The 14,994-nt window shown below is 43.0% G+C and overlaps 1 long non-coding RNA gene across 1 annotated transcript in view; it reads right to left on the bottom strand.

Moving 5' to 3' along the window:
- Positions 1 to 14,994, bottom strand: part of LOC147010563 (uncharacterized) — a 40,600-nt gene that overhangs the window by 23,599 nt on the left and 2,007 nt on the right. Inside the window, exon 2 of the long non-coding RNA XR_015052300.1 lies at positions 14 to 190. This is a non-coding gene — a long non-coding RNA (uncharacterized LOC147010563). The remainder of the gene's footprint in view (positions 1 to 13; positions 191 to 14,994) is intronic.

Consider the following 14,994-nt stretch of genomic DNA (forward strand, 5'->3'; position numbering starts at 1 on the left):
TCATTTCACCAACCTTGGGAGGATGACAAGCTGAGTTCTTTTAACAGCCGACAGGAGCTCAAACTCAAGACCCTAAGATCTTAAGTCAGCCACCTCAACCACTCAGCCAACAGCAGACTTGTGCAACATGTTCTTCTGACACATCCCTTTGTGTGGGCGGTGTATAGGCTCCAGACAGCTGCATCGATCGCTGTCGAAAATAAAAATAGCCTGGGTTAGTAGGTACATGAAGCAAAAACATGCGTTCGGCTTATGTGCATCTATAATACATTGTAGTTATATAACCCGGATAATTCCAATTGCACCCTCCCCAAAATGAAGAAAATGCCAAGATGGGTGAATAAAAATGAAAAAAATCAACTTTTTTCAAAACTTTATGGAATCAAACAGAACTTGCACAGAGACAATTTTAGGATGCCCTCATTAATGCCTGAAAGTTTCAGCTTTCTCGGTCAAATCCTCTCCTCTCCGTCCAAGCAAAGCCCATGAGTGGTCATCGATCCCAGCCAGACCTGATGTGAGAAACTTGAATTGAAGTTATCATTTCAATTTTAAACCCCAATTGCAAACTTCCTTTTTTTTGCTGCTTATCCACTTAATTATCGAGATCTGTCTATTCCGATTGCCATCGTGTATTATATTTCATATCTCATCAGATATTGTTGATATTTGAACACTTTGAAAATATCCAAACAAAACCAAGAACCTTTCTTCATTCATTCATTTATTTTCCATCCATTGGGACCATATTCTGTGCAGAGCGTTGGTGTTGCCGAAGCAGTCTCCTTGGCTATTGGGCACAATCCTGGACGGGTCACCACTCCGACACAGGATACCAGCAAGCTTGCACTCATTTTGCCGACCTCGGAGGGATGACAGGCAGAGTCAACCCCACCTGGTATTAATTCAACAGCCGAGTGGGATTTGAACTCAGGATCCGAGGATCCCAAGCCCACCACCCGAACCATTAAGCCGACACCCGACATGTACGAGCAAAACAACTCATCGCTTCGCTAACGGGAATATTAAGGGGGTTCTCATCATGTGCTGCCTTTTTGGCTGCTGGTTGCTTCATTGGTTAGGGGCGTGGCTCTGTCACTGATGCAGTGCCCCAATTACCAGTATATTGGTGCTTATCACGGTGGGGGGGGGGTGCTTTGGGAGGAGGTAAGCATGAGGGAAGAGGAGCATAAGGAAGGGCGTTTTCCTTTTATCATCAAAAAAGCTGAACCACTGTGAGTTCCTTTATTTAATTTACACACATACAATAAGCTCTGGAATCGCTTAAACTGAGACAAATTGTGGAATTGATCCAAACAGCAGGTCCAACTGCTTAAAAAATAAAAATAAATAAAAAACGCTTTCATTTGTTCAATTCGCACATTCTTTGACACCCTTATCTCTCCTCGACCACTGAAGAGTTGTATGGTGGTGGAGGGTTTTGGGAGGAGGATAGCATGAGGGGAGGGAAAGGGAGGCAGCGCGAGGGGAGGAGAAGGCAACGTGAGGGGAGGAGAAGGCAACGCGAGGGGAGGAGAAGGCAACGTGAGGGGAGGAGAAGGCAACGTGAGGTGAGGAGCCGCGCGAGGGGAGGAGAAGGCAGCGCGAGGGGAGGAGAAGACAGCGCGAGGGGAGGAGAAGGCAACGTGAGGGGAGGAGAAGGCAACGCGAGGGGAGGAGAAGGCAACGCGGGGGAGAAGGCAGCGCGAGGGGAGGAGAAGGTAGCGCGAGGGGAGGAGAAGGCAGCGCAAGGGGAGGAGAAGGCAGCGTGAGGGGAGGAGAAGGCAGCGCGAGGGGAGGAGAAGGCAGCGCGAGGGGAGGAGAAGGCAACGTGAGGGGAGGAGAAGGCAACGTGAGGGGAGGAGAAGGCAGCGCGAGGGGAGGAGAAGGCAACGCGAGGGGAGGAGAAGGCAACGTGAGGGGAGGAGAAGGCAACACGAGGGGAGGAGAAGGCAGCGCGAGGGGAGGAGAAGGCAGCGCGAGCGGAGGAGAAGGCAGCGCGAGGGGAGGAGAAGGCAACGCGAGGGGAGGAGAAGGCAATGTGAGGAGAGGAGAAGGCAACGCGAGGGGAGGATAAGGCAACGTGAGGGGAGGAGAAGGCAACGTGAGGGGAGGAGAAGGCAAGGTGAGGGGAGGAGAAGGCAACGCGAGGTGAGGAGAAAGGCAGCGCGAGGGGAGCAGAAGGCAACGCGAGGGGAGGAGAAGGCAACGCGAAGGGAGGAGAAGGCAACGTGAGGGGAGGAGAAGGCAGCGCGAGGGGAGGAGAAGGTAACGCGAGGGGCAGAGAAGGTAACACGAGGGAGGAGAAGGTAACGCGAGGGGGGGAGAAGGCAGCGTGAGGGGAAGGGAAGGAAGTGTCAGGGGAGGAGAAGGCAACGCGAGGGGAGGAGAAGGCAACATGAGAGGAAGGGAAGGAAGTGTCAGGGGAGGAGAAGGCTACGCGAGGGGAGGAGAAGGCAACATGAGGGGAAGGGAAGGAAATGTGAGGGGAGGAGGAAGGAAGACAGTGTAAGGGGAGGACAGGCAGTTTAACAGGGCTTTACTGGGGCGATAAAACGCACCCAAACAGCAACATTTTCTTTTTAACCGCCACGTTCCATGTAAAACTGGGCGGGACCATTTAAAAATTAAAACCCACGCTGTATCCCTGACAAAGGCCTGCATAGCCCAACCCATACACGTTCCTCCAACCTCCTCGCATCCAGCATGCACAAATCCCACCACGTCCAACCCTGCGTTAGTAACCGGAGGTGTTTGGAAACCCCAATTTTTTTAATGTCCCGTTTTCTATAGATGTGCGCACTAATATCCGTTTTCTCCACAGTAGCTTCACGATTCTGTGTGTTGAATGCGCTCAAAAATTTTCACGGTCCTGTGGGAACTCTTGTGAGAGGTAGACGTCATTTCTCAGTGTGCGGAGAGACAATACCTCAGGGTACTAACAAGGTACTGGTGCAAGATTTATAATTATGTATTTAGTTTGGTTTCTTTTCAAAGGAAATATAATTTGTGTACATTTATTATTCAGAATATTTATGTGCCTATATTATTTTTAGTTTATTTTGATGATTTTCCATCCCCTTCAGATATAAAATGGCAGACTACAAAACTGAGAATGAGAGGATACGGAAATTGTTGGATGAAGTTGACGTTGAAAGTGATCCAGAAGATGACAGTGATTGTGAATAAGATGTCGTTGAGGAGGATGAGTATATTGCTGACTCTACTTGCTATGACTCGGAGACTGATACTGTTCCACATGAGCCACAACGAAAAACGGCCAAACGGGGAGGGTGGCAAGGAAAAAACAAAAAAACGTGGTGGGAGAGTAAAGTACCTCGTGTATTAGTTCGTGCTCATCCTCATAATGTATTTCGGGGAAGACAAGGCCCAAAAGGGCCAGCCCTAAATGCACAGACTCCTACTGATTTCTGGAGCGTCTTCATCACTCTTGAGATGGTAGATTTATTGGTTAGCAAGACCAACGAGATTATCAGTGATAAAAGACCGAATTATGCTCAAACGAGCAAGGTCAAGGATACTGACAGTGTGGAGATGAAAGCGTTTCTTGGCTTACTACTTTTAGCTGGCCTTCATCACAGTAACAGAATGCACCTTGATGATTTGTGGAATGACGATGGCACTGGTGTAGAGATATTCAGATTGGTAATGACATTACATCGCTTCCGTTTCCTCTTATGCTGCACAAGATTTGATAGTAAAGGAACACGCCCTGAAAGAAGGTTAGTGGATAAGCTTGCCCCAATTAGAGACCTCTTTGAGATGTTTGTTACCAACTGTCTGAAAAATTATTCCCCATCAGAGTATGTAACAATTGACGAGATGCTTGTAGCCTTTAGGGGTAAATGTCCCTTCACACAATATATACCAAACAAACCAGCCAAGTATGGAATAAAGATACAGGCAATGGCGGATGCAAAAAATTACTATGTAAAATCGAAATATATGCAGAAAAACAGCCTGATGGCCCATTCAAGGTCGACAATTCAGCCATTGCTGTTGTATCAAGGCTAACCTCAGAGATCTCAGGATCAGGTAGAAATGTCACGTTTGATAACTGGTATACTACTTTCCCACTAGTCCAAATGCTGCTTGATGACCATAAATATAGTGTGGTAGCCACACTTCGAAAAAATAAGCCTGAAATTCCAAAGGAATTCTTAGAGACAAAGAACAGATGTAATTATGACAGCATATTTGGTTTCACAGACAAAATGACACTAGTTTCATACATCCCGCAGAGTACGAAGAAGAAAAATGTTCTTCTTGTCAGCAGCATGCACTATGAAGACAAAATTGACCCAAGTTCTGGAGATAAGAATAAACCAGAAATTATCACCTTCTACAATGCAACTAAAGGAGGCGTTGACATGGTCGATCAGATGGCAGCCATGTATGACACTTCAAGAAATAGCCGTCGTTGGCCCATGACTGTTTTCTATACTCTTTTGAACATCTCGAACATAAATTCCTTCATCCTATACTGCCACACCACTCAGGAAAAGATAAACCGCCGAAGTTTCATCAAGAATGTAGCTATGCAACTTATAGATGATACTCTGAAGAGGAGAATGCAAAACGTATCTCTGAAGAAGGATCTCAGGGAAGAAATCAAAAGAAGGTTCCCTGCATGCCCAATGCCCCCACAACCCCACTCGTCACAGGGGGCAAAGAGATGTGCATTCTGTCCCAGGTCACGCGATCATAAAGTGAAAACAGTGTGTAACCAGTGTGGTAAACATGCGTGTAAAGAACACAGCAAGTTGGCTGTCAGTTGCATTGAGTGCCAAACTACAATATCAGGTGATGAAAGTGAGTGATGAGGATGTTTCTGCTGTAGCTGATGAGTTTTGATAAATTTTGTTTTCTATTATTGTCTTGATGTATTTATGTACTAGTGTACTATGAAATCAAACTGAAATATAATAATATGTATAATCCTGCATACGTTCACTAAATAAATGAGTTAAACTTCATGCTATTTTTGCTTACATGCTTCATTTAAAAATTTAAAAGTTGGGGTGCTCAAACACCCCAGGGTACTAACGGCGTAAAAAAAAACCAGGTAACTAACGCAGGGTTAAGTGCTATCTACCACCCTCTGTTTTCCACCACTGCCGACTATTAATACATTGCAGCAACTATTGGTATATTTGTATTAATATTTTGTCATTAAATGTGATCACACAAAATGGTAAAAAGTGAACTGTTAACGTAATTGCCGGAAAAAAGGACCCTCTGTCGACTGTCATGACTTTCAAAAGCACATTAGAGAGCATTGTGTTACGCCAAGTGAAGTTCCACTTTCTGCACATCCCTTAATCTTTTCTTCACTAAATATAATCGTCCAAACAGTAGAAATATTAAGCTAAATACTTTCCTACATTGTAAAAAAAAAAAAATCGCTGATTTGTTAACTTTTTCAGATTTCACTCTAGATTTCGACACTTATTTATTCCACGAGATCCGAATCTCAAATGAGACATAATATTTCAATTTATATACTTTAATTAGCCTGTGAGAGTAGATCGTGTTTCCAAATCAAGGCATGTTTTAATAGGCCAAACAAAATGGTAAATTAAGATCCCAGCAAACTGACAGATGGCTGACCAAGGATGAGCCTTGATAAAGGATATAATTAAATAAGGCCGTTAATTATCTTCAAAAGGGATGTTTTAATTAACCCAAACACCCAATTTTCACTCCGACACTTCCTTGGAGTTTTCTTAGCATGCGTGTAAAGGTTCAGGCTGCAAGGTTTCATGGTTTTGGAGTTATGGAGGAGACACACTGACACATTGACACACACACACACTGACACACACACTGACACACACACATTGACACTGACACTGACAAACACACACTGACACTGACACACACATACATTGACACTGACACTGACACACACACACTGACATTTATTAGTATAGATGCTGCCTGTAGCTGCTGGTTACATCATTGCTGGGAGCGTCGATGTGCTGCCGATTCAGTGCCCTCTGTGGGTTAGGGCAGGAAGTTGTAATTTGTTCATTGTGCCAGCGATAGCTCACCTCCACTTCATGAGGACACCATGGGATCTTGAACGTTCACCAACTATAATGCTGACAGATGGGACGCCCAGTTTAACATCCATCCAAGGGACAGCACACACATTGATGTCTCTCCCGCCTTGTCTGCGAGACGTCAGGAGCCGAGATTCGAACGGAAGAACCTTTCCTGATAATTTCTTCAAACAGTTCCAGTGAAATCCCATGGAAAATCCCTCTGTGGGAGCTTAGGGCGCATCAGGCCCTGCTTCATGTGTAATGTAAGCGGTTGGAGGTGTCTCCGAGCCTCAGATTGAGACACGGTCAGGGTTATGTTAGTGCAATGAATATGTCGCTTAGAATGTTGTTATAGCCTGGTGTTGGTTTAGTGGTTAGGGTGGTGGCTTGGTAGTCTAGTAGGAAGATAGGGGTCCCATGCACCCCCATGATACATTTTTAACCTCCGCCATCTTCGAAGATGGATGGAGGTTACTGTTTTCACCCCTTACTGTTTGTTTGTTTGTTTGTTTGTTTGTGAACAGTATTACGGAAAAACTCCTCGACGGATTTCGACGAAACTTGGTGGGGGGAGTTAGGTATGGTCCAAGGATCATGCCATTAAATTTTGGACTTGGTCCCCCCCTCCCCCCAAAAGAATTTGTTAGAGAAAAATTTTTTTTTTTGCATTTCTACATGTTTTAAGTGATTTCCAACCCCCCCCCCCAAAAAAAAAATTGTTCGAGAAAAAAAAAAATTTGCAACTTTTTTTTCAGCAAAATTTCGATTTCTTTTTTTGCATTTCTTCATGTTTGAAGTGATTTCCACCCCCCCCCCCCAAAAAAAAATGGAGAAAAGAACTACAACTCTGTCAGCACTGTTGACATTATATTTAATGAATAAGATATCAGATTCACTTGAGTGACCCAGCAGTATTGGCGGCGGAGGTTTTGCACTCTCCCGAGTGCTCCCCCTCTACTTTTAACCTGCATTTTTACAATCCCTGAGGTGTGTGGGAACAGAATTTCCTTTGTTCCCATTCCAAAAAATGTCCCATGTGGGTCGTTTAGCCGTTTTTTTTGTCCGCCATCTTGGATTTCTTGGGATGCAAAAGTAAGGGGTAGGGGTAATATAAAGGAACTTTTCACATAGAAAGAAATTAGTTACAGGTACAAATTAGGTATCATTGGAAAGGGTATGACCTGCACTATCACAAGAACCCGTCAATTATTCAATTAGGACATTGATGACGTCATCAGGGGTCAAAAGGTCGCGTTAAAGGGCCACAAAGTCAAATTTCACGCCCATCCTCTTTGTCATCCACCCTGCACCTAAGTGGATGAATCTTTTGGATTCTACTTTGCTTGAAGGAAAGTGTACATGTATAGGCAGTTTTTAAAACTAAAACAAATTATTTAACTTCAGTACAACATCATTAACCCTTTCCGCAAAAATACCGAAAATATTGAAAAAAATGAATTTTTGTAATAAGTTTCCTGTGAAATTGCAGTTTGACACATATTTGTTTTCTCCGCCTTTTTGTTATGGTAAAAGGCTTTACATGTTCCAATGAGTCCTAAAATACAGTCTATGTATCATTCTCTTGGTATTTTCACTTCCACTCCTTACTAATTGATATGGGAATATGCATCATATAGAGATCGTGTGTTAACGAGTTACTATAATACGTAGGCCCACAACTAATTAATGTTGAAACATTATTACGACTGCCAAAAGTCTCAATGTTCATATTTTAATCTAGTCTTCGTTATCACTGAGAAGTTCTTCATCGTCACTATCTTGGCTGGACTGTCCTTCCTCAATGTCATCATCACACTGTTCCATCTCTTCCGTAGTCTTCTCAACTAAGTCTATCAAGGTAGGGGGAAGTACTGGGCCGCAAGACCACACTGGCTCCAAAACACCCTCATAATTTCTTTCCCAACCTTGTTCAGGATCATATGGCTTTGAAGACCAGAAGATTGGAATATCTGCTCGCTCGTAGATAGCAAGTCGATGGTTCACTCCACCAATGTGTGGGATAAGGTTGTCTCGGCAAGGTGGCAACCGGGAGAGGTCAATCTTAGATTTGGTTGTCAGTTGCTTAACTTCCCCAACCATCTTCCTCAACATGGTTCCACGTACAGTGTCAATAGATTTCTGTCTGGAGTAGCCGTACATCAGACATGTGAATGCCTCAATATCATCAATCATTTCTGGCTTTACAGACCATTCATCCCCAAGTTTTCTGAAAGGAGATGAGTACAATTATATGAACTGCCACACAAAAGTTAAAAGAAACTGTGATAGTCAGGGGATTTCATAGATAATAAAACAAATACCTGAAAGCTTCATGATAAATTGGATGACGTTGTAACCCAGGACAAAAGTCGACAGGAACTTCACCAGGTCTGTTGGGAGGTATTCTTCTGATGCCCTGGCATCCAGCTCATCTGCTGTAGGAGGCCAAGGAAGTGGTGTTGACTCGTTGAACATCCCCTGAACAACACTGCGCAAGTGCAAGGCAACATCCTCAAACTTGTCTTTGGAACCAAGCCTATATGGATAAGTAACTGCTTCCGCAACAGAGATGCTTGTGCTGTACACCAGGTTGTAGGTTATGCATCTCCTGTCCCCAGGAAACACTTTTGTGAAAGCAATGCACTCATTGATTTCGTGTCTTTGAAGTCGAGTCTTCAGCTTATCACTTCTGAAATCTGGATTTGGAAATCCACAGCGTTCAAGTTCTTGGACGTATAGGTGGCGGAGTGTTTCAAGTTGCACGACCTCCTTCTGCCCAATTACCCTCTCACGTATAAAATCCAGAACTACATTAAATGAGCTTAAGCTTTTCATCTTGCTTGTTTTCAATAGTTCTGTTGGCTTGATCACGTAAATAATTCACATGTCTCAGTTTGAATGAACTATGACAGGATTTATGGAAACGAGCCTCTCTTGCAAACAAATCTTCACCTGCCACCTTGCAATGTAAAGGCCCAGTCACACCTTGACGTTTTAGCCAGGAATGGCAACGTATAAAAATGCACGTAAAACGTTGGCGTACGCTGAAGTTTTGAGGTTTTTTTTAAAGTTTTGGTCGTATTCATAACGTGTTGGTCGTATGAATAACATATTAGTAACGGGCACAGAACGTTTCGTTGTCTTATAGATAACTTATACCAACGAATGCTTAGCCTGTTGTCGGCGTTCACAACCTATGCCCAACGATAGTTTAACTTAGTCATAGCGCGCTGCACATATCGCCGACGAACTCGTGGCGTTCTCTGTTAAAAACCTGCCGCACGCAGATTTAAATCATAACCGCCTGAAAATTGGAAGTGTCAACATCGCAGTCACACCTTGACTATTTAGCCAGCGTATGCCAACCTATGTAAAATGTGTCTAAAACGCTGGGACACGTCGAATACGGTATGGGTAAGTTGTGTATATGTTAGGAGCACGATGAAAAACAATGAAGTACGCTGCCATATTACGTGGTACGTCTAGTACGTCGTGAAATTTCAAGCATGCTGAAAATTTTACGACGTACTCGACGTATGGCTCACAAGTTCCACATATGCTGGCTTAAGTTCTCGGCACGCTCCGCAATCGTTTACACACGTAGGCCACGCGTTATTTGTAAGTTACCATAAGTCGAAACACGTCGAGGTAATGTTTAGCATACCCGAAACTTAATTTTTAACCTACGAGTAACGTGCTTTGAACCTATTAGTAGCGTGCTTTGAACCTATGAGTAGCGTGCTTTGAACCTATGTGTAACGTATCTCAAACGCACATTGGCGTATGTAGACGTATTTGATTGACGTCTTCCAGACGACCCCAGAACTTACTGAACGTGTTTCTAACTTACAACTACCGTATAATGGCGTATTAGCAGCGTTTAGGGGAATTGGTATATACAAATGGGCTTCACAAGAGGAACCCGTCAGTGTTCCAGACTCCATGTTGAGTAGATGTCAATAGCAGTAGCAGTGGCAGTAGCAGTAGTAGTAGTAGTAGTAGTAGTAGTTCGAGAGAATTTAGTGATGTCGATGTTAGTAGTAGTCGTAGTAGTAGCAGTAGTAGTAGTTCGAGAGAATTTAGTGTTGTCAATGTTAGTAGTAGTAGTAGTAGTAGTAGTAGTAGCAGTAGTAGTTCGAGAGAATTTAGTGATGTCGATGTTAGTAGTAGTCGTAGTAGTAGCAGTAGTAGTAGTTCGAGAGAATTTAGTGTTGTCAATGTTAGTAGTAGTAGTAGTAGTAGTATTAGTAGTAGTAGTAGTAGCAGTAGTAGTTCGAGAGAATTTAGTGATGTCGATGTTAGTAGTAGTCGTAGTAGTAGCAGTAGTAGTAGTTCGAGAGAATTTAGTGTTGTCAATGTTAGTAGTAGTAGTAGTAGTATTAGTAGTAGTAGTAGCAGTAGTAGTTCGAGGGAATTTAGTGATGTCGATGTTGGCAGTAGTAGTAGTAGTAGTAATTCGAGAGAATTTAGTGATGTCGATGTTATTAGTAGTAGTAGTCGTAGTTCGAGAGAATTTACTGATGTTGATGTTGGTAGTAGTAGTAGTAGTAGTAGTAGTAGTAGTAGTAGTAGTAGTAGTAGTAGTAGTAGTAGTAGTACTTTCAAGTAACGTGTTGCAAAGTGTGAACAACGTTCGTGTCGCGTGCTTACAAAACGTTACTCATAGGTTAGAAATAAGTTTCGGGTACGCTAAATATTACCTCGACGTGTTTCGACTTATGAGTAACTTACAAGTAACGTTTTCAACGTGTGTCAACGATCGCATAACGGGCCTACAACTTATGGCCAGCGTAGCGGAACGTGTGAGTCATACGCCGGCATACGTCGTAAAATTTCAAGCATGAAAAAATTCGAGGAAAACCCAAAAGTTCAACGTTTAAAGCCAGCGTACTACCACTTATGGCAGTGTTTTTCAGCGTGGTCTTAACACATACAAAACGTACCCATAACGTATTCGACGTGTACCAGCCTTTTACACAAATTTTCCAAAAATCGGAATAAGCTGGCTGAAACGTCAAGGTGTGACTGGGCCTTAAACGATTGTCTCCTATTTCTAGGGCTTGGGATTCAATATGAGTCCAAGCTGCTTCCTTTCCCTTGAAAGATGCAAACTGGACACAATGTTCAGTCCTTCCGGAAACTTTTGTCTCAAGCATTTCACAGAAAATACATTCTGGTGGAAAAATGTTCTTGGAAGAGGTTGATGGTTTACGAGGGGATCGAATTGTTGAGGGTTCATCGTCTGGTACGACACATTTCAAACGATCATGATGTTTGGTAAAGGCTTGATAGCATCCCCGGTGATAGCCTGTCATTTCTAGGTCCACACCCTCAAGATTGTCTGGAATTAACCTACACACAGCTTCCATACGAGCGGGTGAATCATGAGACTGAAGGAGCCGTTTCTCACGAAGATTATGTAACATCTCAAGCTTTTCCTGGGGAGGACCCCTTATATTGTGTAGTGGTATAAATTCACCATGCTGTATGCCACTCACAGGTAAAATACATACAGGAGGAGGCATCTGCAGTTCCTCTAAATTGCAACCATGATCAGTTTAGCGTTTCTTTGCCTTTGACATGATGAAGCCACCACCACCAGTTAACTACAACTGAGCGTGCACAACCACCACTGGAGCACTAATCCATAATAGGTGTTACCTGAAAAAAAAGACAATTATCCACCACCAATAAACTACAGCTACAAGCAGGTATGCATGCCAGCAGATATTCAATACAACCATTAAAACATTAATCTAAATTACAGTTGTCTGCACGTCCTGTAACAAAAAAAGACAACACTGTCAATTGACGAAATTTAACACCACCACTAAAGTGTTAAGGTAGTTACAATGGCCTCACCTGTAACAAAAAAAGAATGTGAATAACCATAGCCATAAACTATAAATAAACAGTGAAATTAATCATTCGTATGCGAAGGACACACTCACACAGTAAACTCAATACAGAACCGCGTTTTCTCAATATTTTCGGTATTTTTGTGGAAAGGGTTAATAATGTTGTACTGAAGTTAAATAATTTGTTTTAGTTTAAAAAAAACTGCCTATACATGTACACTTTCCTTCAAGCAAAGTAGAATCCAAAAGATTCATCCACTTAAGGCCCGGTCACACCTTCACATTTTAGCCAACGTATGCCGATTTTTGAATTTTTTTTCTAAAACGCTGGCACACGTTGAATATGTTATGGGTAAGTTTTGATAACATTGAGAGCACGCTGAAAAACACTGCCATACGTCTTTGTACGCTGGCTTTAAACGTTGTACTTTTTGGTTGTCCTCAAATTTTTTCATGCTTGAAATTTCATGACGTATGCGGCGCATGACTCACACGTTCTGCTACGCTGGCCACAAGTTGTATGCACGGTCTGCGATCATTGACAGACGTCAACACATGCTACTTGTAAGGTAATCATAAGTTGAGACACGCCGAGGTAATGCTTAGCGTACCCGAAACTTATTTCTAACCTATGATTAACGTGTTGTTGGCACGTTACGCGATCGTTGCCACACGTCGACAGACGTTACTTTTAAGTTACTCATAGGCTGAAAGACGTCGGTATAATGGATCGTCCTTGCGTCAGCGTCCACGGCCACGGCCAGGACACTTATTTGCAGCATTCTTCAAACTTTTCTTCGGCATGACGAGGATGTTCACACTTCGATGTCTAGCTTGGCTATGATTCCAATTGTCCATCGGCAGCGTCTATTTAAAATAGTCGAGTTTGAGCGTTTTAACACGTTCAGAAGAAACGCTTCAAATTTCCAAACCCCAGCGTCAAAAAACAAAGGCGAGTGACAGCAATTTAAATCGTTCATTGTAAACAATGAAAATAGCAGAGTGGTACCGTTTAAAAGTCGTTGAGTGTAAAAAAAATCCAATTGTTGAGCGCAAGCGTCTACTTTCAATAGTGGAGATGCAGCCATTTAAATCGTTGAGTGGCAGCCGATGAATAGCAAACCCTATGTCACCGGCAAAGATAAACTGCCGCACGATATGGATAAGTTAGGCTATCGTTGGGCATAGTTTGTGAACGCCGGCTTCATGATAATTATTCGTTGGTATATCGTATCTGTAAGTAATCAAAGCGCTCTATGCACATTATTAGTTCATTGTGCATTTGTCCAACCCGTTATGAATAGACCTAAATCGTAAAAACAAGCTATAGCTCATTGTTGAAAAAGCCCCATAAAAAATTAGCCGCGAAGAACTTCGAACAATGGTGAAAAGATGTCTCCTACCCGTGGACACGCGGACGCAAGGAGGATCCATCATAACCCACACCCTCCCCCTCACACTCACCTACTACTGCCAACATGAACAAACTACTACTAATACTAATAATAATACTGATACTGATACTGATACTGTTACTGCTGACATGGACATCGACTCAAAAAGGACTCGAAAACACTGTTGGGTTCCCCTTTTATGAGCAGCATTTTTATATACCAATTCCCAAAACCGCTGGGAACACGTCTTTATATGGCAGTTGTAAGCTAGAAACACGTTCATTTATTTTTTTGTCGACCGGAAGACGTCATTGGAATACGTCTACATACGTCGATGTGTGTTGGGACTACGTAAAGAATTGGTTCAAAGCACGTCAAACATAAGTTAGAAATAAGTTTCGCGTAAAAAAGACATTACCACGACGTGTTTCGACTTATGAGTAGCTTATAAGTAGCCTTTGTGGACGTGTGTAAGCGTCCACATATCGTGTGTAAAACTTATCCCCATCACATGCAGAACGTGTGTCATACGCCAAGTACGTCGTAAAATTTTGAACATGTTTAAAATTTCCTGACGTACTCTACTTACTACGACGTATGATAGCGTACTTTAGCGTTCTACTCACGTATACCAAACTTGCTCATACCGTATTTGACGTTCCCCAACGTTTTAGACACATTTTTCTTAGGTCAGCATACGCTGGCAAGATCGCCAAGGTGTGACCGCGATGTTGACACTTCCATTTCTACGGCAGTTATGATTCGAATCGTTGTGCGTCAGCCTTTTAATAGGCTACGTCACGACATCGTCGGCGATGCGTGCAACGCGCTATGCCTAAGTTAGACTATCGTTGGGCATCGGTTGTGTAGGCCGACAACAGGTTCAGCATTCGTTGGTATAAATTATCAATAACACAACGAAACATTCTGTGTCCGTTACCAATGCGTTATGCATAAGACCAAGTCGCCATGAATACGTCCGAATCTTTAAAAAAAAAACATCAAAAGTTCAACGTAAGCCAGCGTTTTACATACATTTTAATACGTTGCCATCGCTGGCTAAAACGTCAAGGTGTGACCGGGCCTTTAGGTGCAGGGTGGATGACAAAGAGGATGGGCGTGAAAATTGACTTAGTGGCCCTTTAACGTGACCTTTTGACCCCTGATGACGTCATCGATGCCCTAATTGAATAATTGACGGGTTCTTGTGATAGTGCAGGTCATACCCTTTCTAATGATACCTAATTTGTTACTGTAACTAATTTCTTTCTATGCGAAAAGTTCCTTTATATTACCCCTACCCCTGACTTTTGCATTTTAAGAAATCCAAGATGGCGGACAAAAAAAACGGCTAAACGACCCACATGGGACATTTTTTGGAATGGGAACAAAGGAAATTCTGTTCCCACACACCTTAGGGATTGTAAAAATGCAGGTTAAAAAATGTATCGTGGGGGTGCATGAGACCCCTATCTTCCTCCTCAACTATGGGGTCCGAAGGTCCTGAGTTAAAGCCCTATTTGGCACTGAATTAATTCCAGGTGGGGTTGACTCAGCCTGTCATCCTTCCGAGGTCAACAAAACGAGCACCAGTTTAAGGCTCTGTCACACCTTGACGATTTAGCCAGCATATGCCGACGTATGAAAAATTTGTCTAAAACGCTGGCACACGTC

This window comes from Eptatretus burgeri, chromosome 16, assembly GCF_056783735.1.
Source record: "Eptatretus burgeri isolate ZD-2024b chromosome 16, Ebu_testis_v1, whole genome shotgun sequence".
In the NCBI taxonomy this organism is placed as follows: Eukaryota; Metazoa; Chordata; class Myxini; order Myxiniformes; family Myxinidae; genus Eptatretus; species Eptatretus burgeri.